This window comes from Oncorhynchus mykiss, chromosome 4 (assembly GCF_057628025.1).
Source record: "Oncorhynchus mykiss isolate SJ-2025 chromosome 4, ASM5762802v1, whole genome shotgun sequence".
NCBI classification, from domain to species: domain Eukaryota; kingdom Metazoa; phylum Chordata; class Actinopteri; order Salmoniformes; family Salmonidae; genus Oncorhynchus; species Oncorhynchus mykiss.
Window position 1 is genome coordinate 66179966 of NC_143025.1, and position 23450 is coordinate 66203415.

Genomic DNA, 23450 nt, shown 5'->3' on the forward strand with positions numbered 1-23450 from the left:
AGCTGGCTCAGCAGCCAGGGATTAGAAAGTGGGTTTGTTAAAGGTCTCGAGTCGCCTTGGCTGTCTAGGAAGGAAGGATGAGGCAGTCCTCTCTTTCACCCTCCTCAGTGTCTCTCTCTCTCTCTCGGTCTCGGTCTCGGTCTCTCTCTCTCGGTCTCTCTCTCTCTCTCTCGGTCTCTCTCTCTCTCTCGGTGTCTCTCTCTCGGTGTCTCTCTCTCTCTCTCTCTCTCTCTCGGTGTCTGTCTGTCTCTCTCTCTCTCTCTCTCTCTCTCTCTCGGTGTCTGTCTCTCTCTCTCTCTCTCGCTCTCTCTCTTGTTGTCTGTCTCTCTCTCTCTCTCGGTGTCTGTCTCTCAGCCTCTCTCTCTCTCGGTCCCTCTCTCTCGGTTTCTTTCTCTCTCGGTCTCTCTCTCTCTCTGTTTCTCTCTCTCTCTGTCTCTCTCTCTCTATCCCCCCAAGATCCAGTTGAATTATTTTTGCACACCATGGACGACATGACACTTAGCGAAATCGCCTTCCCTTCCTGACCTACCTCTGTAACATTCTGATAATCCCAGTAGCCTCTCTTCCTCACTTTTACTTTCATGACAGACAACCTAGTGGGGAAGTTAACTGTTTTTTTAATCCAAAACTACCTGTATATCTTTGTAAAGTATTCTTCGATTCTGTACCCCTAGCCATTCTTTTGTTCATTTACCTCTTACAAAGGGTGCCAGGAAGATGCGTTTGAAACGGATCTGTATTGCCCTCCATTATCTGTAGACGGCTATAGAATTACCGACGTGGAGGCCCTCCAGGTGCTCAGTCTAATTGTGTAATGGCTTTAATAGCAGTCCCTTTCTGCCAGCCAATCCCACTGCGTCTCACAGGGGGCACAGTGTTGTTTATGCCTGTGGATAGTCTATACACTGATGGAGCCTGAAACCTCTTCACAGGAGGTTACTATGTAGGTGGCCATTACCTTTGAGTATCGCAGAGGTATGCTCAGATAAATGTAGGTTATAGAAGAATGTAGGCTATGTCCTCTGGCAGGTCAATATACGAATGCTAGGCTATAAGGTTGTAGTTATTTTGTTTCATAATATGTGAATGTTAGGCTATCTGATCATCTTCGTGTCGTCTTATATCTTAACCCTAGGAACAAGCCTTCCTAGTGCTAGGATGTAGCTAGGATAGAGTTAAAAGCCAGTATTGGCAGCTATGATGGTTTTATGGGGCTTATGAGCAGAAGACTACGTCACAGCGTAATCATATACTGTGAGCGCACATATCCCTCTGTGTCTGTGTGCGTGTGTGTGTGTGCATATCAGTGATCACCGGCCTTAAAATGCCCTATCACTCTTTCCTCAAGCTGACCACCAGTCCAATAGCTCAGTGATCCCATGCCTCTAAGAACTGAGTGATTGAAGGACTGATTGATAAGGAGGCCAGGACTGGTGGGCCACTGCAGCTCCACTACACACTACTATGCCATTGAGGCCCAGAGCTCTAACACACTACTACCAGAGACAGGACAGTATGAAGATAGGCAGAAACTGCTTCTCCAAAGGAAATCCCAGATTATAACTACTTCAGACATTGGCTTGAATCTAGGTTATGCCTTTTAGATTTCAATAAAATGAACAACTAAGGAAAAATTCTCTCACTGACTCCTCAAACCCCAAACCCCAGGCTGCTTGGTCTGTTTCGCAAGCGTTCCCGGAAGTCTGGCGATGTTGCGCCTCTGCGTTTTAGAATCTCTGTGCTTCTACACCACCAAGGGGAAGCTCCCAAGCCACCAGCCCCAACCACCTGACTGACACTAATGATGACTCTCGCCTGTAAAGCAGAACAGAGACCTAATCCAATTGATCAGCACCAAGGGAGAGACGAACAGTCCCAGTAGGGAGGTGTTGGCGACCACAGTGAGACATCCTGACCTTCAGTCTTAATTGCTTTGGGAAAGGGAAATTGATGTCTCCAAGCTGGCACATTTCTTGAGTTAAAAGGTTCTTTGTACAGTAGCTTTTATTTACTGAATGCCAATAAAGACCTTCTGCGCCATTGACTCGTGCCCTTTTGAAAAGAATCTCGATTTATACAGATGCAATCTTGATATTTTATTGAACCTTTTTGACAGGGAGTCATGCTGAGACCAATGGCTATTTTACAGATGAGCCCTGTATACACATCAATATAGGCCTACACTATGCACTTCAATATACGGAAAGCAAAACACAGCCATAGAAAACAAACACATTTTTCAGGAGAAGGGCCCTCAGTCAGCCTTTTGAATTGCCCTAGAGGAACAAATTCATCCTATTTTAGAGAGCCTTGGTGATTATTCCACAGGTAAATCTGCTTTTAGTTTTTTTTTGCACATTACTTAACTCAGGAGAGATCAAAGGGATCACCAGTTGACCTGGTCTGGTATCTTGTACTTCGTCTGTAAATTAACAATGCAGTTAGGGCGGAAGTTTATGCAGGAGGGATGTCAGGCACGGTTGAACTTCTTCCCTGCTATAGACCTTGAGTGATACCGTTGGCTCCACTTGAGTGCTGTGATGTTTAGTTGCTGTTAGAGCCTAGGTTATTGGTAGTCCAAGGAGCGTAACACTTGCTTCATTGCCATTCCCTTTGTATACCCTGTAATGTATACCATGGCTGGGAGATCGATTTCCTCATATTGCTTCAAGTAAACCATAATTTATGGGCCCAATGACCAGCTAATATTAATGACCTTTCTAATTTCCCCCTCTGAGTGGGGTTCCACTCTGTTTTCTTCACACCGAGAGAGGCTGGGCTAAGGATCAATGACGGCATTCAGCTCCAATTCATCTTCTAGTGTCCCGTCCTGTTCTGCCTCCTTCCTTCCACGTACTGCTGCCTTCCTGCCTACCTGTGTGGCTAGCATTCTGTGCGATTTCTCTTTGCTTTGCTGCAATTCATCAACAGAATCATAGCTGTTTAATGTCTGCTTAAGATGACTCTCTAGACTATAAAGACATTGCTTTCTATTTCATTATTATGGGAAGATATTATACGTTGTATAGGACAACAATCCTCTTAATTGAACCCCTCTAGTGTTCAGTATTGTAGTTGGCAGACTGGTTCTCAGATTCCCAATCACACAGATCATTGGTTTTCAATCTGTGTTTTATGTTTCACAAAGTTATTGCATTACTGAAAAGATAGATGGAGTACAAGACCCACAGGTTATTCCAGGGCCACCATGTCATCTCATGCATGGTCTGTCAGTAGGATTAAAATGGGAATAATTTTTGAGGCGGAGGTATGTTGGTAATCGGGACGGACAATACTGTCAAGCCAGGGCTGAGAGGGTAAGACGGAAGAGTGAGTCACTTTCACAGTACAAATGTCCCCTTATTTGAATAGATCTCTCCAGCAGCCTTTGCATACAGATAACTGCCAAAATAAAGGAAACACCCAGATAAAGTGGGCCACCATGGACTGCCAGAACAGCTTCAGAACTGCATCTTGGTATAGATTCTTCAAGTGTCTGGAACTGTATCGGAGGGATGCGACACCATTCTTCCACGAGAAATTCCATAATTTGGTGTTTTGTAAATCGTGGTGGAAAATGCTGTTTCGGACTCTGTTCCAGAATCTCCCAGAAGTGTTCAATTGGGTTGATCTGGTGACTGAGACACACACACACGTCCTTTAAAACCCTTATGCTACTTTGAGACCCCTCTTTCAAAGTCACTGAGATCTCTTCTTCCAGTCATGGTAGCTAAAATAATGGGCAACTGGACATTTTTATACATGATGAGATGTTAATTGCTTCATTAACTCTGGAACCACACCTGTGTGGAAGCACCTGCTTTCAATATACTTTATTCCACATTTACGCATTTATTTTGGCAGTTACCTGTATCTCACTCGAGGATGCATGCATGAGGGCAGGCCAGTCTGACTGACTGCGGTGCAGTACCAGTCAAAAGTTTGGACACACCTACTCATTGCAGGGTTTTTCTTTATTTTTTACTATTTTCTACATTGTAGAATAATGGTGAAGACATCAAAACTGAAATAACACATGGAATCATGTAGTAACCAAAAAAGTGTTAAACCAATCTAAATATATTTTATATTTGCGTTTCTTCAAATTAGCCACCCTTTGCTTTGACAGCTTTGTTAATTTCTGCTTGTAGATTTCCAAACTCACCAAAAATGACTTTCAGGGCCTAAAACTAACTTTTTTGTATACCAGCCACTGCTTCTTGACACACTGCTCGCTTAACCCGGAAGCCAGCCGCACCAATGTGTCGGAGGTAACACTGTACAACTGGCGACCGAAGTCAGTGTACATGCGCCCGGCCCCCACAAGGAGGCACTTGAGCGCGATGGGCCAAGGACGTCTCGGCCGGCCAACCCCTCCCTTAACCCGGATGATGCTGGGCAAATTGTCCACCGCCTCATGGGTCTCCCGGTCGCAGCCGACTGCGACACAGCCCGGGATCGAACCCGGGTCTGTAGTGAAGCCTTGATATGTCTTTGAACCAAAATATAAATAAAAAAATAAATCCTCATTGTGGCGCTGTGGTCTAAGGCACTGCATCTCAGTGCAAGAGGCGTCACTACAGTCCCTGGTTTGAATCCAGGCTGTATCTTATCCGGCCGTGATTGGGAGTCCCATAGGGCAGCTGACAATTGGCCCAGCGTCGTCCGGGGTAGGCCGTCATTGTAATATGAATTTATTCTTAACTGACTTGCCTAGTTAAAATAAAGGTTTAAATTATTAATTTGATTAGCTTTAGCTTGGTTTTGTCTAGGTTGAGCTTGAGGTGGTGGGCCGACATCCAAGCTGAAATGTCTGCCAGGCACGCAGAGATGCGTGTCGCCACCTTGATGTCAATTCCACCACTTTTCAACATCATTTTCATTATCTCCAGCACAATACCAGTGTCTACATATGAGAAATCGGCACGTTTTGTAGAAATAAATGAAGTAAAAAGTTCTACCCGATCATCAGAAGTTAAAATTATTTTAAGAACGGTGATTTTTCAAAGGCTGAGATTAGAGGTGACGTGGGGAGCAATGATAATAAAAAAGACCTTCCCTCTGGCTAGCTAGTCATTGCTGGTTTTTCTTACTTTTAATCCTACCCTGTGACGTCACAGAGAAACTTTTTTTAAAATATTTTTTTTTGCTGTCTTTGTAACCACAGACCATTAGAACTTGCTGTTTTCACATATGTAATCAAATTGAATCAAGTTTTATTTGTCACATGCACTGAATACAACCAGTGTATACATTATCATGGAATGCTTACTTGCAAGCCCGTAACCAACAATGCAGTTCAAGAAATAGTGTTTAGAAAATATTAACTAAATAAACTAAAGTGAAAAAAATGTATTATCTAAATCAAAAAGTAACACAAGAAAATGACATACCAGTAACAAGGCTATATATAGGGGGTACCGGTACCGAGTCAATGTGCGGGGGTACAGGCTAGTCCAGGTCATTTGTAAAGTGACTATGTATAGGGGGGGGGTCCATGTAAATAGTCCGGGTGGCCATTTGATTAATTGTTCAGCAGTCTTAGAAGCTGTTAAGGAGCCTTTTGGTCCTAGACTTGGCGCTCTGGTACCTCTTGCCGTGCGGTAGCAGAGCGAACAGTCTATGACTTGGGTGACTGGAGCCCGTGCCAATTTTTTGGGCCTTCCTCTGACAGCCCCTAGTATATAGGTCCTGGATGGCAGGAAGCTTGGCCGTACGCAATACCCTCTGTAGTGCCTTACGGTCAGATGCCGAGCAGTGGCCATACCAGGTGGTGATGCAACCGATGGTGCAGCTCTATCTTTTTGAGGATCTGGGGACCCATGCCAAATCTTTTCACCTCCTGAGGTGTTGTCGTGCCCTCTTCACGACTGTCTTGGTGGGTTTGGACCATGATAGTTCGTTGGTGATGCAGACACCAAGGAACTTAACTCTCGACCTGCTCCACTTCATGTACACACTAGTAGGGTGCTGGTGATAATTCATTTTAGGTTAAAAAGTGGCAGAATTGCCCTTTTAATGAGGAAATGCAGTTCAATAACGACCTGTAGTTAACGGATTAGTACCTCCATCCTCAGTCTAATTAATGGCCCAACAGTGCAGCAGACTGTCCTCCTCCTCATCCACCACTGCCCTGAGTACTATTATGATGACGGACAATGCCCAATGTGGTGGAGCAGGAGCCGTCATTCCTCTGCTTTTGGCCATAGGCTGGATTTTTCCCCTCTGTCAGCTATCCACTATACTGCTGAATACAGACTACAGCAGAGGCATAGTACAAGTGCTTGCAGATAGAGTATAACCCTCTATCTGCCACCAGGTCATCACTAAACCCTGTTTATTGTTAGGCTTGTCACGTACCTGGCCTTGTTTTAACACCGGCATGGTGAATGACATCTTCACAGCTCTACATGGTATTGTTTTGCCTCTTCCGACAAATTGTTTATCTTTGGGGATTTAAGTAACCAGGCATATTTTAATAATGGCTCTCATTTTGTGAGGTCCCATTTGTTTTTGTTGATATTATGTCTTAAGGGCAATTATGTAACGTAACGTGCAGTTCTGGGACATTTAATGTTTGGGCCATTTAGCCTGATGCAGACGACACAACGTACAGCTGAGAATGTTTTCAGGGGTTTGGATTGATGCTCTTTTTAAAGTGGACAATTAAAAAAATATATATTGACAGATTGGGCCCATTTTGTCCAAATGCAGCAGCAGTATCCACTATTTTGTTTCTGAGATTGAGTTGTGTGTGTTGCATTGTGGTGGTTGTATTTTCATGGACCTTTATGGACCCTGCCCAGGTTAGTAGTTTTGGCAGTGTACGCGGTGCACCACATTCATTTCTTGGGAAAGGAAAGCCGAGTACACACGCTAAATAATTCAGCCAGCATCTTCGTATTTTTCCACTCGTAAATAAGACATGGGAGGTAGGGGAAAGAAGAGGTAAAGGAGAGAAAGCGCAAGGCAGTGGTGAGTTTTTCTCTCAGCCAGGCCGTAACCCTCTGGGCGCCTGCTTTATTTGTAAAAGCTCTTCATTCCTGCCCCCGGCCCCCATACAATCTCACCTTCTCATGTCGGACCACAACCCTGCCCAGAGTCAGGCCCCGGCCTCATTCAGACTGAGCTGGACAGGGCTGATCCTGTCCAGGCCTGAGCCAAAGGCCCCCTGTTGACCTGTGGCACCATAGCGGCAGTAATTGAAGCCCTCAAGCATCTGCAGGTGCCTGTCTTTCTTTTTCTTCTTTTTTTTCCCATCCCCGCCCTGCCCACTTTTTATGCTCAGAATGCACATTTCATTTTTATTCCTGCTATAAAAGAGTGGAGAAAGGTATACTGCAGGGGACTGGCTGCACTCTCCCATTGACAGAGGAGAACCAAATACCTTGTGGACAGAATCTCAAAGACTGGCTTAGTAAACAAGCAGCCAAGAGGAAAGATGAGCACTCTGTTCTGCAGTGTAGGAAGAAATACTGCTCTACTGCACACTAATGGATACAACTGGAAACTCTTTACTGTTTATGTGGTTAAGGAAGATCCGTGGTACTGTGGCTCTTCTGTTAGATGAGGATGTTGGCTCCCTCTCCAATCTCTATTGATACTGACAGTGCTAAGGTACAATCCTAGAACCTAGACATCCACGCATTTACCCCTCTGTTTGGGTGTCATAATGACTCGTGAGGTCATCAAGCAGGCAAATGAATACTGACACTGATGTGTTGCGGACCGTATTGATTACTTGCCCCACCCCTGACTGAGGCACTGATTGGTCAATAATTGTCCCTAAGAGCTGTTCCCGGTTGACCTCTACCTTACACAGGTCTAAAGGTTGACATGGTGGCCAGTCACCACGGCTGAGAAATTTGACATGTGATATCGCGTGGTGAAAGGAGTTGCCCATGTGACCAAGTCTATATAGACTTTGTATCCAGTCCATCAGATCTGTATGCCAACAGTGCAGATTGGATCACCTTCACAGACAGTGCTGTGCTGTGACTATTCATTCAACAAACCGCACTTACAGGCCAACAGATTTGAATAATGTTGGGTCTCTGCTCTTTAATCATGATCTACAGCCTGTTAGGCAAAGCCATCCATAATTTCCTTAACTGCTTCCGTATCGAGGGGAGGAGGGAAGAAAATCAATTGGATTTTCACAAGGTCTTCATTAGTTTGCCTTGTGTCAAGAGGCTAGGTCAAACCAGATTCCACTGTTCCCAAAAATGAATAAAAATCAAAAGAACAGTTTGAAGTGAACAGAACGCTACCCTCTTCAATTAAATAGTCCTGACCGGACCTTGTTTTGAAGACATGTGTACTAACACCTTTCAATTAAAATTGTTATTTAATTTTTTTTTGCCAGGGCTGTGACGATACCAGTATCACAAAAGAATTGTCATGGCAAATATGAAAACACAAACCAGACCAAACTTTTTAAAAACCTGCTCTATGTACATTGTTGTGTGCTGTAGCTTGGAAAACAAAGAAATGTGACTCTGGATGACAACATAATGATGTTTGTTTCCAACATTAGGGCTGTTTTCCTAGAGAATTGAACTCCGCTTCGTGTTTTGTTTCCTTTCAAAGATACTAACGAGTATCATGATATTGGTATTGTTCCGGCTGTAGTTTTTGCCAGGACAGCTCTCCTCACATAATGAAAGTGATCATAAATTGCTAAATCCTTTTTTCCCCCTTCTCGATAGCATGTTTATGTTGTCAATGCCTATAATCCAGCGGCTCTTTTACCCAATTAATAACAGGAGCTTCCAGAACTGCCAGTTTATTGATTTTCCTGTTGAATTTCATCCCTTTCCCTGTCAGCAATCAGTTTCTATTGATTTGTGTTTAATATGCTGTTCCTCAGTAGGATAATCTGGTATTGTTTAACACTGTTAACTAGGTTACCTATCACGTTATTGGAGGCCTAATGCTCGAAATCAGCCATTTGCCACAATTTCGAGTGACCACAGGATGTGTGATATAAGCAAGATAGACTTCCATCGTCATATTGTTGCTGCTCTGCTTCAAGGCAACAAGACAACATATTTCCGACACCAGTCAAACAATCGGAGAAAGGACTTGTTCTTTACGACAATGTAGTCTCTACTATGCTCTGCAGATGAGAGCTGGATGACTCTTGTGCCAAAGCAACGTTCAATGGAAGAATGTCCGTGACCTTCTGAAAGCTGTGTCCGCAGTGCCTTTTAATAGCTGCTGACAATCTTCAATGTGGTTCACCTGTTGTGAAATAATGGTCTGAGAAGGTGAGTCTTGGATCCATCAGCCAATCACAATGGTTCTTCTTCGCCTACCTGGTATCAAGCATCTCTCTGGCCACACGTCGCAGTGACAGAACACACTTAAAGGACCAATGGCTTATCGATTTCCTGACCAATTCATCTCATGTAACGCAGGTGGGTAGCAGCCTGAGATTTACTGGAAAGCCAATGAGACGCCATGGAGGAGAAGCTCACAGATTTACACCACGCATGGCCACGGCGGCAAGGCATGTATGTCGCTTCATGGAAGTGGCGTAATGGCGCGTTAGCAGAAGCAACATTTCATGCACTTCGCTGCCTTAAAAATAAGTTATGATATCCTAGTAGCATGAATGCATGTCAGGTTTAAAATGCCATTCATTTTTCATGATGTTTGTGCTGCTTGACTCCGGAATCGGCTTTGCATTTCTTCTTTGACTTTGGATGAAACACTTATAGTATTTCCTCAAAGCAGTGTTTTTGAAGAATCTCGTTTTGCAAGGTTGATCATCGTAAATGTTTAATGTATTATTTTTCTGTGATACTTCTGAAATGCAAGAGCTGCTGCAATTTGGTGTAAGAAAATCCAATACATTTGTTGGTCCTTTTACATAGATCCAGTTTTCTATCTCAGTGGGTGATGGCTCGATATCACAACACTGGAGACAAGTGTTTTGGTGGAGTAAAAAGACCCAATATGTTTTGAGTGTTACAATTTGGGTTTAGACAGAAGCTTTATTACCACTGTTAAGTGCGTTATCAAATTGGTAATACAAGTCTATTGATGATGGTGAGAGAAAGGAGTGTAGTAGTGTCAGTGTGCAGATGGCCTCTGAGTAGGCGTGCTCCTGCGTAACTCAATCCCGCCCGTCCAGCACTTTGCCATGTGTAAAAGATGCCATCATCGACCACAGCCAAATCAGCCCGCTGGCCAGCCGCCACCTCTTTGCTTTCTTTTAGGGCGCAGGGCAAACATCTGTAACCCAACTCTGCCTCGCACTTTTCAGCTGTGTGCCCATGCCGTCCCAGGGGAGGCCACATTGGCTCCCCCACACAGTGTGTGTGCTGTTTGGCCATCTGTCACCCTTGTGCCAAAGACCCACTTCGTTGCCAGTGCCCAGTGTTCCACCCGCCACCTCCGCCATCACTACCCCCCCCCCGAGCTGCACCTGTTAGCTAGACGTCGTCCTCCCCAGGGAGGATTTCATTAATGCTTTTGTTTCACTATTGGATTTGTTGTCCTGTAATTTGCCAGTCCTCCCTGGGGACTTCAGCACTACACACATGCCTCCAGTTGCAGATTACTCAATAGGATGCAAACAGGGTCGTTAACTCCCAGATCTTTGCACAGCAGTCAATGATTTGCCATCATCTATATGCAGGAGCTGGGACTCATTGCTTGCCTCTCCAGTCTCCACGTTGGGTTAATGACAAGCTGCCGTAACAGTGGTGACCTCCATGGGGAATGCTGAAATGGATACAGTGGCTCATTGTGCTGTGTTGTCGGAGCACCGAGCGGCGGTCAACTTCACTGCCATTGATGTCAGCCATTGAGCAATTGATTCAAGTGGCATAGAATTTGAAGGGCATTTCCATGTAAGAAGACCCATGAGCGCCAACATATGAAGTTCATAAATTAAGGCGTATGTATACATTTTTCAAACATTTTCCCTCCTACAAATGTGGAATAAGCCAAGGCTTTGATTTCTGGTCAAACAGATGGAAAGGGGGTCTTCGATAACATACCTTTTAGGACTTTTTCTGGTAGTATTAGAAGTACATCAAAACACAATAATGTTGACGTAAAGACCCTACCAACTAATATCGACACATATATTTAGTTTTGGATACATTATTTGCCTTCTGTATGGTTAAGAAACATTGCCTTGTGCCTTGTGGGTTTTTGGTAACAGAACTACATCTTTAAGACATTTTTCTACTTTCTCTCCCGCATGTAACAAGTAAAAGTAAACCCACACATTTGTTTTAACTGATAGGAATTATGAAGTGATTAAAACGTGCAATAGGAATTATGAAGTGATTAAAACGTGCAATTCTGTTACTAAATCGGTAATGGAATTACTGCAATTGAATTGGCTACAATGGGAAATGATAGTCACACACCACAGTTGGGTCACCTGCTACTGTCCTCCCTTCCACTGGCATACTGTCATGTTCAGCTTATAACAGTTTTTTTTTCTTCTGTCGTTTGGTGGTCAAAGCAAGACTTTGAAAACAATCTAGACAACCCCTCACTCTCTCTGCCACTGTCTCTTCTCTTGCTCTCTCTCCAGTTAAAGCTTCAATATAGGCTTTTGGGCGATCTGACCAAATTCATATAGAACTGTGAATGATAGATTCTCATTGAAAGCAAGTCTAAGAAGCGGTAGAGCTGTTCTATGTGCACTATTTCTATGCTTCCCGTTCTAATGTTTCGTTTTTGAGTCTTTTTCTTTCGTTTTGTACACCAGCTTCAAACAGTTGAAAATAAAATATTTTGGGTTACTGAAAACATACACTGAGTGTACAAAACATTAAGAACACCTTTGCTATTGACTTTCAGTAATGGTATTTTTATTTTTATTAGGATCCCCATTAGCTGTTGCAAAAGCAGCAGCTACTCTTCCTAGGGTCCACACAAAACATGAAACTGTCATGACGTTGGCCTGTGGGTAATGTTTTTGACCCCCCCCCCCCCCCCCCCATAAATACCTTTCTCCCTTCCCTCTCTCTTGACTCTACAGAGGGATTCTTGAATAGCCTTTGTTAAACAGAGATTCTGGGAACATCAGCCGGTGGGGGGGAAATGAACCATATTTTGGTAATCCATCCAGTTGAACATATGCGTTGGTATTTAATGAATATGATGTCATTTCGGTTGTCATCTGAGACATTCTCATCAATGATAGCATGAAATAAACGGTACAGTGGAAAGTCTACACATTATAGTTATCAGATTCACATGGAATTGTTGTGCAATTTAAATGTTTGAATATGAAATTATTCGTGATGGGATGAAATGTGATTTTAGCTTCTAAAATGTGAGAATTGGGTTTTCATTAATGAATTAGGCCCGACTCAATGGCCTGCCCACGTGAAGAGACATTGGTTCTAAACTATGAAGCACGCCCTCCTCTCCCTTCCTATATAAAGCCTTGACGACAATATAACTTTCTGTTCCGGGTACATTAGGATGACGATCCGATGTCAGAAGGGTTCAGATAATAACTACAGAACGAAGCCAACCTCAGCGTGAGCTTTGGTTGCGAATAGTATGAACTTTGAACTCTTATTCACTACAGAAGTGATACCTCCTAGCCGTTGAGTTGGCAACAGCAGCTGCAAACGTGGGCTAGGAAAGAACAGACAGAGTAACCTGTCTACCACACCACAACGTTACTACAACGTATCCAATTTACCACCAGAGACATTCTTCAAAGGACAAAAGACTCTGTTGGGCAACACGGCCTTCCATCTACCACCAACCTACCGAGTAAATATTTATTGCATTTTCCTTTTCCAAATGGGCGGTAATTTAGAATGCATAAGATTCTGCATTCACGATAGAGTAGTGGCCTACGGCCCGATAGAGACATCACTTCTACCTTTTGTTCTTCAGTCTTCCCGCTCTTTCACTCAAACACAACCCCTTTCCTTTGTGTAACCAGCTGTCATATCTGTTCTGTCCACTAGGGACGTTTTCCTTCATGACGTAATTTGTAATCAAGGTATGATTTATTCTGTGTATATGTAATTCTGTGAGATTAGTTAGGTATTTAGTAAATAAATAATTAAACTCAATTTTGTATTGCTCAACTTGTTAGCCAGGGTTTGTGAAGATAACCAAGAATTTACAAATTTCAGATGAGACTGAAATCAGGTGATTAATATTGATTGCTATTGATGTAAAATATTACTAGGTCTTTAAGAGTTTATTCGGAAGATAACAGCTCTATAAATATTATTTTGTGCTGCCCCTACTTTCTAGTTAATTACATTTACATGATTAGCTCAATCAGGTAATATTAATTACTGAGAAAGGATTTTATTGAATAGCATGTTATCACTTAATCCAGCATAGTCAAAGACACGACAAACATAATACAGAATGACATAATACAGAACATCATTAGACAAGAACTGCTCAAGGACAGAACTACATCCATTTTTTTTTTGAAGACACACGTAGCCTACATATCAATGCATACATACAAACTATCTAGGTCAAATAGAGAGGCGTTGTGCCGTGAGGTGTTGCTTTATCTGTTTTTTGAAACCAGGTTTGCTGTTTATTTGAGCAATATGAGATGGAAGGAAGTTCCATGCAATAATGGTTCTATATTTTACTGTACGCTTTCTTGAATTTGTTCTGGATTTGGGGACTGTGAAAAGACCCCTGGTGGTGTGTGTGTGTGTCAGAGCTGTTGCACCCCCCCTCCCATTTTGCCCTCAGAACAGCCTCAATGTGTTGGGGGCATGGGATCTACAGGTGTCAAGTGTTCCGCAGGAATGCTGGCCCATGCTGACTCCAATGCTTCCCATTCTTGATACACACGGGAAACTGTTAAGCATGAAAAACACAGCAGCGTTGCTGTTCATGACACAAACCATTGTGCCTGGCACCTACTACCATCCCAATTCAAAGGCATTTCAATATTTTGTCTTGCCCATTCACCCTCTGAATGGCACGCACACAATCCATGTTGTCTCGAGGATTAAAAAACCTGCTTTAACCTGTCTCCACCCCTTCAGCTACACAATAAGGGATCATAGCTTTCAAACTTTACATTTGCACAGTTTTCTAGTAAATGTGTTTTTTTTAATTGTCTGTGTAAATTGTTCAAAGTAGTTGTTGTGCATATAGTTTTTATTGTTTGTTAAACTTTTCAAATCAATGGTTTTTGTTTGGCATACTTTTTAAAGAGAAAAATCTGGGTCAAAGTGTAATTCCGGTTCCGTGGAATTGCCCTGAACCTGAAGGGAAACCCTTGCCAACTAGTTTTCAGCTTTGTGTACATGTCTACCTTCGATTGTGGCAAAAAAGAAACACGTCCTATTCATCCCGGACCTCTAACTAAAGTTCCACAGATCTAAGTACTGGAGTCTGGTTTCCCCATCTTCTTGTCAGTCAAAGGGAGAGGTAGCCAGTGCTGGGGATAATATAGGACAGGTATTTGATCAGTGCTGGGAGGAGATGTCGGTTACTGCCCCCTTTTTGTTCTCATTAGATCCACATCGTTGCAATGGAACATTTTAAGGGCTTTTTAAAAAGGTGATAATCATCGTAGCCAGGGAGATCATTCTCCCCCTGTCCTTGGGAATTGATTTCTGAAAGTGGGTTAGTTAGAGGGCTATTGCAGTGACAAGACTGTGCTCGCTGTGATGTCACACCCATTGTGAATGAGGAGGAAATCCAATAGGCCCTTACTGCACATATTGTGATTTTCGGCCTAGTCTCAGTATTATGTATGAGACGCAGACAAACACCTGCGTAGACAAAGAATGGTGCATTACTTTGTGTAGTGTGCAATGGGTGAACTAGCCTACATTCTTGTAAATACAGTGGGGGGAACAAGTATTTGATACACTGACGATTTTACAGGTTCTCCTACTTACAAAGCATGTAGAGGTCTGTAATTTTTATCATAGGTACACTTCAACTGTGAGAGACGGACTCTAAACAAAAATCCAGAAAATACATACATGGTATGATTTTTAAGTAATTCATTTGCATTTTATTGCATGACATAAGTATTTGATCACCTACCAACCAGTAAGAATTCCGGCTCTCACAGACCTGTTAGTTTTTCTTTTAAGAAGCCCTCCTGTTCTCCACTCATTACCTGTATTAACTGCTCCTGTTTGAACTCGTTACATGTATAAAAGACAACTGTCCACACACTCAATCAAACAGACTCCAACCTCTCCACAATGGCCAAGACCAGAGAGGGTGTAAGGACATCAGGGATAAAATTGTAGACCTGCCCAAGGCTGGGATGGGCTACAGGACAATAGGCAAGCAGCTTGGTGAGAAGGCAACAACTTTTGGCACAATTTTTAGAAAATGGAAGAAGTTCAAGATGACGGTCAATCACCCTCAGTCTGGGGCTCCATGCAAGATCTCACCTCGTGGGGCATCAATGATCATGAGGAAGGTGAGGGATCAGCCCAGAACTACACGGCAGGACCTGGTCAATGACCTGACGAGAGCTGGGACCACAGTCACAAAGAAAACCATTAGTAACACACTACGCCGTCATGGATTAAAATCCTACAGCGTACGCAAGGTCCCCCTGCTCAAGCCAGCGCATGTCCAGGCCCGTCTGAAGTTTGCCAATGACCATCTGGATGATCCAGAGGAGGAATGAGAGAAGGTCATGTGGTCTGATGAGACAAAAATAAAGCTTTTTGGTCTAAACTCCACTCGCTGTGTTTGGAGGAAGAAGAAGGATGAGTACAACCCCAAGAACACCATCCCAACCGTGAAGCATGGAGGTGGAAACATAATTCTTTGGGGATGCTTTTCTGCAAAGGGGACAGGACGACTGCACCGTATTGAGGGGAGGATGGATGGGGCCATGTATTGTGAGATCTTGGCCAACAACTTCCTTCCCTCAGTAAGAGCATTGAAGATGGGTCGTGGCTGGGTCTTCCAGCATGACAACGACCCGAAACACACAGCCAGGGCAACTAAGGAGTGGCTCCGTAAGAAACATCTCAAGGTCCTGGAGTGGCCTAGCCAGTCTCCAGACCTGAACCCAATAGAACATCTTTGGAGGGAGCTGAAAGTCCATATTGCCCAGCGACAGCCCCGGGATCTGGAGAAGGTCTGTATGGAGAAGTGGGCCAAAATCCCTGCTGCAGTATGTGGAAACCTGGTCAAGAACTACAGGAAACGTATGCTCTCTGTAATTGCAAACAAAGGTTTCTGTACCAAATATTAAGTTCTGCTTTTCTGATGTATCAAATACCTATGTCATGCAATAAAATGCAAATGAATTACTTAAAAATCATACAATGTGATTTTCTGGATTTTTGATTTTCTACATGCTTTGTAAGTAGGAGAACCTGCAAAATAGGCAGTGTATCAAATACTTGTTCTCCCCACTATATGTCTATGAAAAGCCTCTGATTTCTTCCTTTGAACAGAGCTGCATTCCTCTGCGTAGTTGGAGACTAGCGTGTTCGGTTTAGGCCGAGGCCGATTTATATGATGACATTGACAATATACAGTGCCAGTCAAAAGTTTAAACACACCTACTCATTCCAGGGTTTTTCTTTATTTTTACTATTTTCTACATATTAGTTCTGTCCTTGAGCTGTTCTCATTTATTAATGTTTATGTTTTGTGTGGACCGCAGGAAGAGTAGTTGCTGCTTTAGCAACCACTAATGGGGATCCTAATGAAATACAGAAATACCGAAATGATAACAAAAGCGCAGGAAATGCAGATTAGGATGAAAATGCAATGTTTATTTTTAAATGTAAAAGTTGGATTGAACAGTATAAAACAGTCAATGTCAAAAGCCCCATTGAAATCACTTACCATATGTATTGCCACCGTAGGTTCATGAATTATAAAGCATGTTTGAAACTTTTTATTTCGAACATGATTATATCGGATATTGCGATATTTGGAGTGATGTCTTTTGAAGAGGTCTCCCCATTTCCCAACCCTAGAGGGGGGTGGGGGGTGGTTGTAGAAGAACAGAACAGCACAGACACAGAGGAAGGCTGAGAGGGAGATCTGCGGTAATTACATAGCCTCCTGCCTGCCAGTCCCTTTGGAAATCCCTCCTGTTTTCATTTGCACAGAAAGAGGAGCTGATTTAAAAAAAAACATTTGTTTGTTTAATTAGCTCTCGATCACTGTACAAACTTCTAATTTCATCCCACATCAAAAATAAAAGAAGAATGTGGGATGAAACAATATGGAGCGTTTTTGTCTCTGCGTTGGATGCTGAATTGTCCTGGTGGGCCGATGCCAGACTGAGTCATTGGTTGGGGTTTATTTAAAAAAAAAAAATGCGAATCTGCTAGACAAATGGTAATCTGGTTGACGGTAGAGAATAGATCAAAGAAAGGTAATTCCAGTGACTTCTGTTACCCTCGCATAACCTCTTCTAATTTATTTGCTTGATGGATATGCCTCCAGTCTGCAGTCTTATGGACTAGCTGCATAGCCACAGCATATCAATTTGACCCCAGGCAGCACTTATCCTCACCTGTTTTAGTCAGTCTGTCTAGCCTACTGTAGCTTGTCTGCCATGTCAATGCAAATGCTTGGTTTTGCTGTGTCACTCAGCGACTACAGGGCACACTGACCGTAGATTTGGAGTCCGTTGAATTCATCTAATGTGCACTCATTTTAGATGCTTCGCTGCTAGCTTGATAAAAAAGAGCATCAATCAGTAAATTCATCCATCATAAATAGACGAGTAGGACATTATGCAAGGTAGGTTTAACCTCTCAACAGGTCAGCACTGAATCTGATTCCTGTCTACAGATTTAGATTAGACCCACTCGAATGATGAGGGAGGCCTTTTTTTATTGGTGCTGTATGTTTACCTGTTCCTGCTCCTCTCCTGTGTTTAGGAAAGTGTTCTCTCTGGGGAGAGTGTGATGGTCAGGGTCCACTGACCTGCCAAGGGAGAAGCCTCTTCCATATTAGCTGAGTGGGCTCTTCAGTATTGCTGATGCTTGAAATCGCAGTGAAAATTCCCCTAAGAGGAATGACGTTAGTAAATAATCGTATTATAGTGTGCACGACACAGACATGAATACTCAACGTTGAGCTGATGGACAGGTGGGCGAGGTGCGTTGTTTTTCTGCAGGTCAGGTGTATTGTTGTCCTAGCTCTGCCCGGCTTTGGTTAGTTAGTACATCCTTACATTAGAGTGGGCGTGTTGTCCTACACCTGTCTGGCGTTGTTTACTAGTACATCCTTACATTAGAGTGGGCGCTACTGTTAGTTGTAGTGGGCGGGTGTATAAAGAGCTTGCCCCTGTTTTCCCGTCTTTCATTGTTTCGCTCTCCTCTGAACAAGTGCTTAAATGCACTGTAAACACAGCGACTCCTCTTTCAGCACGATGGATCTTCCTCTAGTTCTAGCTCACATCAAAAGCAGCAAGGCTCAATCTGTTTCATAAAACACCCTAATTACCATCCCTGTTATCATGTAGTCCAAAGAGGTTCCCTCCCTCCTCCTCGCCACCTCACAACACAAACAATGATGCATTCTGATCAAGGAGCAACCCATGTACAACGCTACAAATGAGAGACTGGTAGTACACGATTCTGTATGAACACAAATTAGATTCCAAATCTGTATTCTTCATGTTAATGCTCCGGGTTCTTGTGCGTTATTAGAATTCAAAGAAGCTAAACTTTTGTCGTTGGAGTGGTGCTCCTTCTTGAACGGTCGTGTTTTTAAAGTCCCTTTTGTATTCCTGTGAGACCACTCCTTTCAGTTTGCTCATTCACACACGCTAAAAGGGAAGTGATACCTGATACCGTTCTGTTGTTAGAGGGGTTTATTATCAACATTTTGTTTTCCTGCTATTTTGGACTGGTTTTGCAGTGCACTGTTAATGTAGCTAGGTAGGCTACAACTTGCATGCAAATGAACAGATATAGCCTGTATTAGGAATTTCCAGGAGAACAAAAGCGAAGTGCAGTCGCAGATAGTCAATAAAATATTGAATGGGTTTTTATTACAAGTTGCAATAGGGAGACACCTCCAGCACAGAAGAAGAGAAAATGTCTAACTGTCTTTTTCTGAGAAGGCCCTTATTTTAATCAGTAGGCAACTGAACTCTGAACATCAGCCCAATAGGCTTATAGGAAGTCAAAACATAAGGCAGTGACTGTCAGCTTCTATAGAAGTGCAGTGTTTCACAGAATATAATAGTCCGTGTTTACCAATCACTATCACCAGATATGAGGTCAATGTAGAGCTGGGCGATTTGAACAAAAATCCATATCGTGATAAATTGCCTGAATTGATGCGATAAATAACATTAATGTGCACCACTGTTTAAAAATAAATTAAAAATAAATTATTTTCTCCCCAATTTCGTGGTATCCAATTGGTAGTTAGTCTTGTTCCATCGCTGCAACTCCCGTACGGACTTGGGAGAGGCGAAGGTCGAGAGCCGTGCGTCCTCCGAAACACAACCCAACCATGCCGCACTGCTTCTTGACACAATGCCCGCTTAACCCGGAAGCCAGCCGCACCAATGTGTCGAAGGAAACACCGTTTCACCCGGTGACCGTGTCAGTGTGCGCTGCGCCCGGCCCACCACAGGAGTTACTAGTTCGCGATGGGACAAGGACGTCCCTGCCGGCCAAACCTTCCGCTAACCCGGACGATGCTGGGCCAAATGTGCGCCGCCCCAAGGGTCTCCCGGTTACGACCGGCTGCGACAGAGCCTGGACTCGAACCCAGAATCTCTAGTGTTACAGCTAGCACTGCAATGCAGTGTCTTAGACCACTGCGACACTCGGGAGGCTGCGCCACTACTGTTATTTTTTTAAATTTTTATAGTTGTATCCATCAATTGTCGCATTAACAATCACCCATCCTAACAAACCCTGTTATTTCACATTTCTCCATAGGCTACTTATCGTAATGAACGATATCAGCAAAATGCCTGTGATATGTAGGTCGGTGTCGATTTGAATGACTTTTGGTTTATTGGCCCAGCTCTAATTTAATCCAACATACTGCATCAAGTCTAGTGCTCATCAACCCTAGTACCACAAAAGGAACACTGGAAATCATGTGTATTACAGAAAATATATATATGTTAAACATTGTGTTAATCACTCTAAACTGTATATGAACTGTATTCATCTTAAATATTCCCATAGGGCTACATTGCCTAATTCTAATAATGATTTGCTTACAATGTAGTCAAATGTGACTGACCACCTTGGTTCGGTCTTATGTAGCAAAATTATAAATATATTTTTTTAAAACATTGGATAAAAGCAGAGACACAGAGCTACAAACGGGTATATCATACACATCAAGTAATTCTGCTTTGATAGTTGATAAACTTGTAACCCCACTTTTGAGAAAATGGCCCTGGAATATTTTGGTACACCCACTGGAGAGCTCTCCTTTGGTCTAAAAGTAGCAGCAATGTATGGCGTGTGTTAGGAGAGAGTCATGTGACTAGAGGCACTGCAGATAGTGCTGATGACTGGGAACTCGCCCCCAGTGATAAACTGGTCCATTCGAACCAAGAATGAACAAGGGAATCTATATTCTGAGAGCCTGTTTCTTTTCTGTCCTTGACTTTGGTGCAGGGCATGTGATGTCCATAGCCTCTTCGTCACAAAACTCCCCGATCTTCTCAAATATATATGTTTGTCTAGCTCTGTCCAGTGGTTCTTGTACAGGCAGACCATCTATGGGAGGAAGGATGTCAGCGTTGTGCAGCAGCTGAAACCTGGTCCCGATTGAGTCTGAACGCTCCTTGGCGACAACAACACCAGGCTCCAGAGCATTGAAGCTGTAAAACAGGAAATAACAAAACATTTAAGACATTACAACCTTGCACAACATCAATTCACCTCCCAAGTTTAGATAAGAAAAATAACCTCATACAATGCAATGAAAATGATATTCCCCTGAAGTGCTGGAACTGCTTGATCTGTGGCAGCGGCCTGAAGTAGGGAGTCGGGTGTTGCCAGCCATAGCTTTCCACCAGCACCGTACCATCCTCTAGTCCAACCAGCTTTAGGATGTTGACTCCTGTCACAGTGCTGTGTTTCACAACACCAGCAATCTCAGACAAAGTGTTTACTCTGGTCTTTCAGAAGCACTGACTGATTAGCCGGGGGGGGGGGGGGGGGGGCTGTGATCAGGCAGTGAAGGTCCAGATTGTGGTGGAGCTTGTGCATGGTTAGCTAGCTAACATTAGGCTATATCTGGCAATGCAAATGGCTTTCTGAGGTAATATTACTACACATATCATACACGTAATGTTTACTAGCGAGCCAGCCACCTAACATCAGCTAACTAGCTAACAGTAAGCTTTAACTTGCAATGAAAACAAGTTTCTGACAAAATTAGAAACTTATAATATCTGAAACTGGCTGAAACTAGCTAGACTCTTACCCGCATACATGGATGAACGATTCACAGCAGACTGCAACCCCTTTCATTAACTTCTTATGGGCAGGAAGAGAGCGCGTCCCACCTGGCCAACATCCGGTGAAATTGCAGGGCGCAAAATTCAAACTACAGAATTATAAATATTTAACTTTCATAAAATCACAAATGTAATACACCAAAATAAAGCTTAACTTCTTGTTAATCCAGCCGCTATGTCAGATTTCAAAAAGGCTTTACGGCGAAAGCATACCATGCAATTATCTGAGGACAGATTCCCGCATACAAAAGCATGAAAAACATATTTCAACCAGGCAGGTGCGCCACGAAAGTCAGAAATAGCGATATAATAAATGCCTTACCTTTGATCTTCTTCTGTTGGCACTCCAAAAGGTCCCAGATACATCACAAATGGTCCTTTTGTTTAGTAATGTCATTCTTTATATCCATAAACTCAATTTAGCTGGCACGCTTCAGTCAATAATCCACCCAATTTCCCTCCATCAAAATGCATACAAAATTAATCCCAAACTTTAAAAATAAACTTTTCCAAACAAAGTTTATTAGTAACGTTGTCAAACAACGTTTATAATGAAACGTTAGGTACCCTAATACGTAAATAAACGATAACATTTAAGACGGAGAATCGTTATTGTCTTTACCGGAGAAAAATACCAAAGAACGCGCTCTCTTCCACATGCTTGGAAACACTACAGCCAAAATGGGAGCCACCTTAAAAACGACAATTTCTGGCTCATTTTTCCAAAAACCAGCATGAAACTTTCTAAAGACTGTTGACATCTAGTGGAAGCCATAGGAACTGCAATCTGGGAGGATTTCGCCTTATTATAAAAGTAACAGCCATTGAAAACAGTGGTAGGCTGCAAATGTATTTTTTTGGGATGGTTTGTCCTCAGGGTTTCGCTTGCCATATTAGTTATATTATACTCACAGACATAATTTTAACAGTTTTAGAAACTTTTGAGTTTTCTATCCAAATCTACCTAGGTTCTGGGCCTGAGTAACAGGCATTTTACTTTGGGCACGCTTTTCATCCGAACGTGAAAATACTGCCCCCTACCCAAGAGGTTAAATAAGACGTCCTGTGTTTCTATTTTGCTTGTACAGCTTGCTTGGCCCGTTGTGTCAAGTCACTCTGGTTGAGAGCAGTAGTAACACATTTGCAGTTCTCCATGGCTAACGTTATATATTTTGAAAACTCCAGTAGAAAGCATTATCTATACATAATGAGCAGCTCATTTTATAAACAGAAGATGCTACACGGCAGACCAATCCGAAACTCATCTCTTGGCATGTCCAGTCATTATCTCAGCCAATCATGGCTAGAGGGAAGGTTCCTGTCTTCTTCTGTGGCTAAACCAACTAGGCTTGTAATTTTAAAAACTTTATTCATATTTACATTTGGCATACAAGTTTGTTATTAAGGCATATGAATGTTCCAGAAGGCATTTCTGCCAAAAAACACATATTAATAAAAAAGAAAAAATACATGTTCAAATGTCTCTTCTATGAAGTTGTGACTTGCGACATACGCCTAGTTTCCTGAAACGAGTCACAGATGATGATTATCTAGTCAAATCTAGTTTACATGTAAGTCAACAGTCTGGCACACAATTTTCAGGCAATAGTCTCACAAATTTCTGTTGGGCTAAAACTTGAGCGAGTTTGGGTACCTATTAGGAGTGCTTTGTTGTCAGCACATCCCTATAGCATAACTTCATCACTGCAGGGCTGAGTCGTCTGTAGCGCATGATGGATGGTATGGAGGGTACAGTATGTCTTCCGAGCTGTGCTTTGCTTTCCCACCAACACTAGGCCTCTGTCTTATTTGCATGTAGATGCAGGTGCATAAGGGAGTCACTGCCCATACCAGTGTGACAGGCGCTGCATGAAGGATCACTGTAATATGTTGTGTACACTCCCTCCGCCTCTCTCTCGTTCGTTCGTCTCCAGTGGCCAGTGGGGAGAGTTTATGCTACTCTGCAGGGCAATAAGCGGGTGTGGGGCACATTTATGTGATGTGTATTTCTTGTTTCTAGTGTTCT

At 42.9% G+C, this 23450-nt stretch overlaps 1 protein-coding gene across 2 annotated transcripts in view; it reads left to right on the forward strand.

The window, feature by feature from the left end:
- The window catches only part of LOC110522207 (mannosyl-oligosaccharide 1,2-alpha-mannosidase IA), a 167652-nt gene that overhangs the window by 7772 nt on the left and 136430 nt on the right, over positions 1-23450 (forward strand). Inside the window, exon 1 of one of the 2 annotated variants that reach the window (XM_036975779.2) lies at positions 10672-10906. The exons of the other annotated variant lie outside the window; for it this stretch is intronic. The gene's annotated coding sequence lies outside the window, so the exon portion shown is untranslated. Of the gene's footprint in view, positions 1-10671; positions 10907-23450 lie in introns of those variants that run through there. 2 annotated transcript variants of the gene reach the window in all.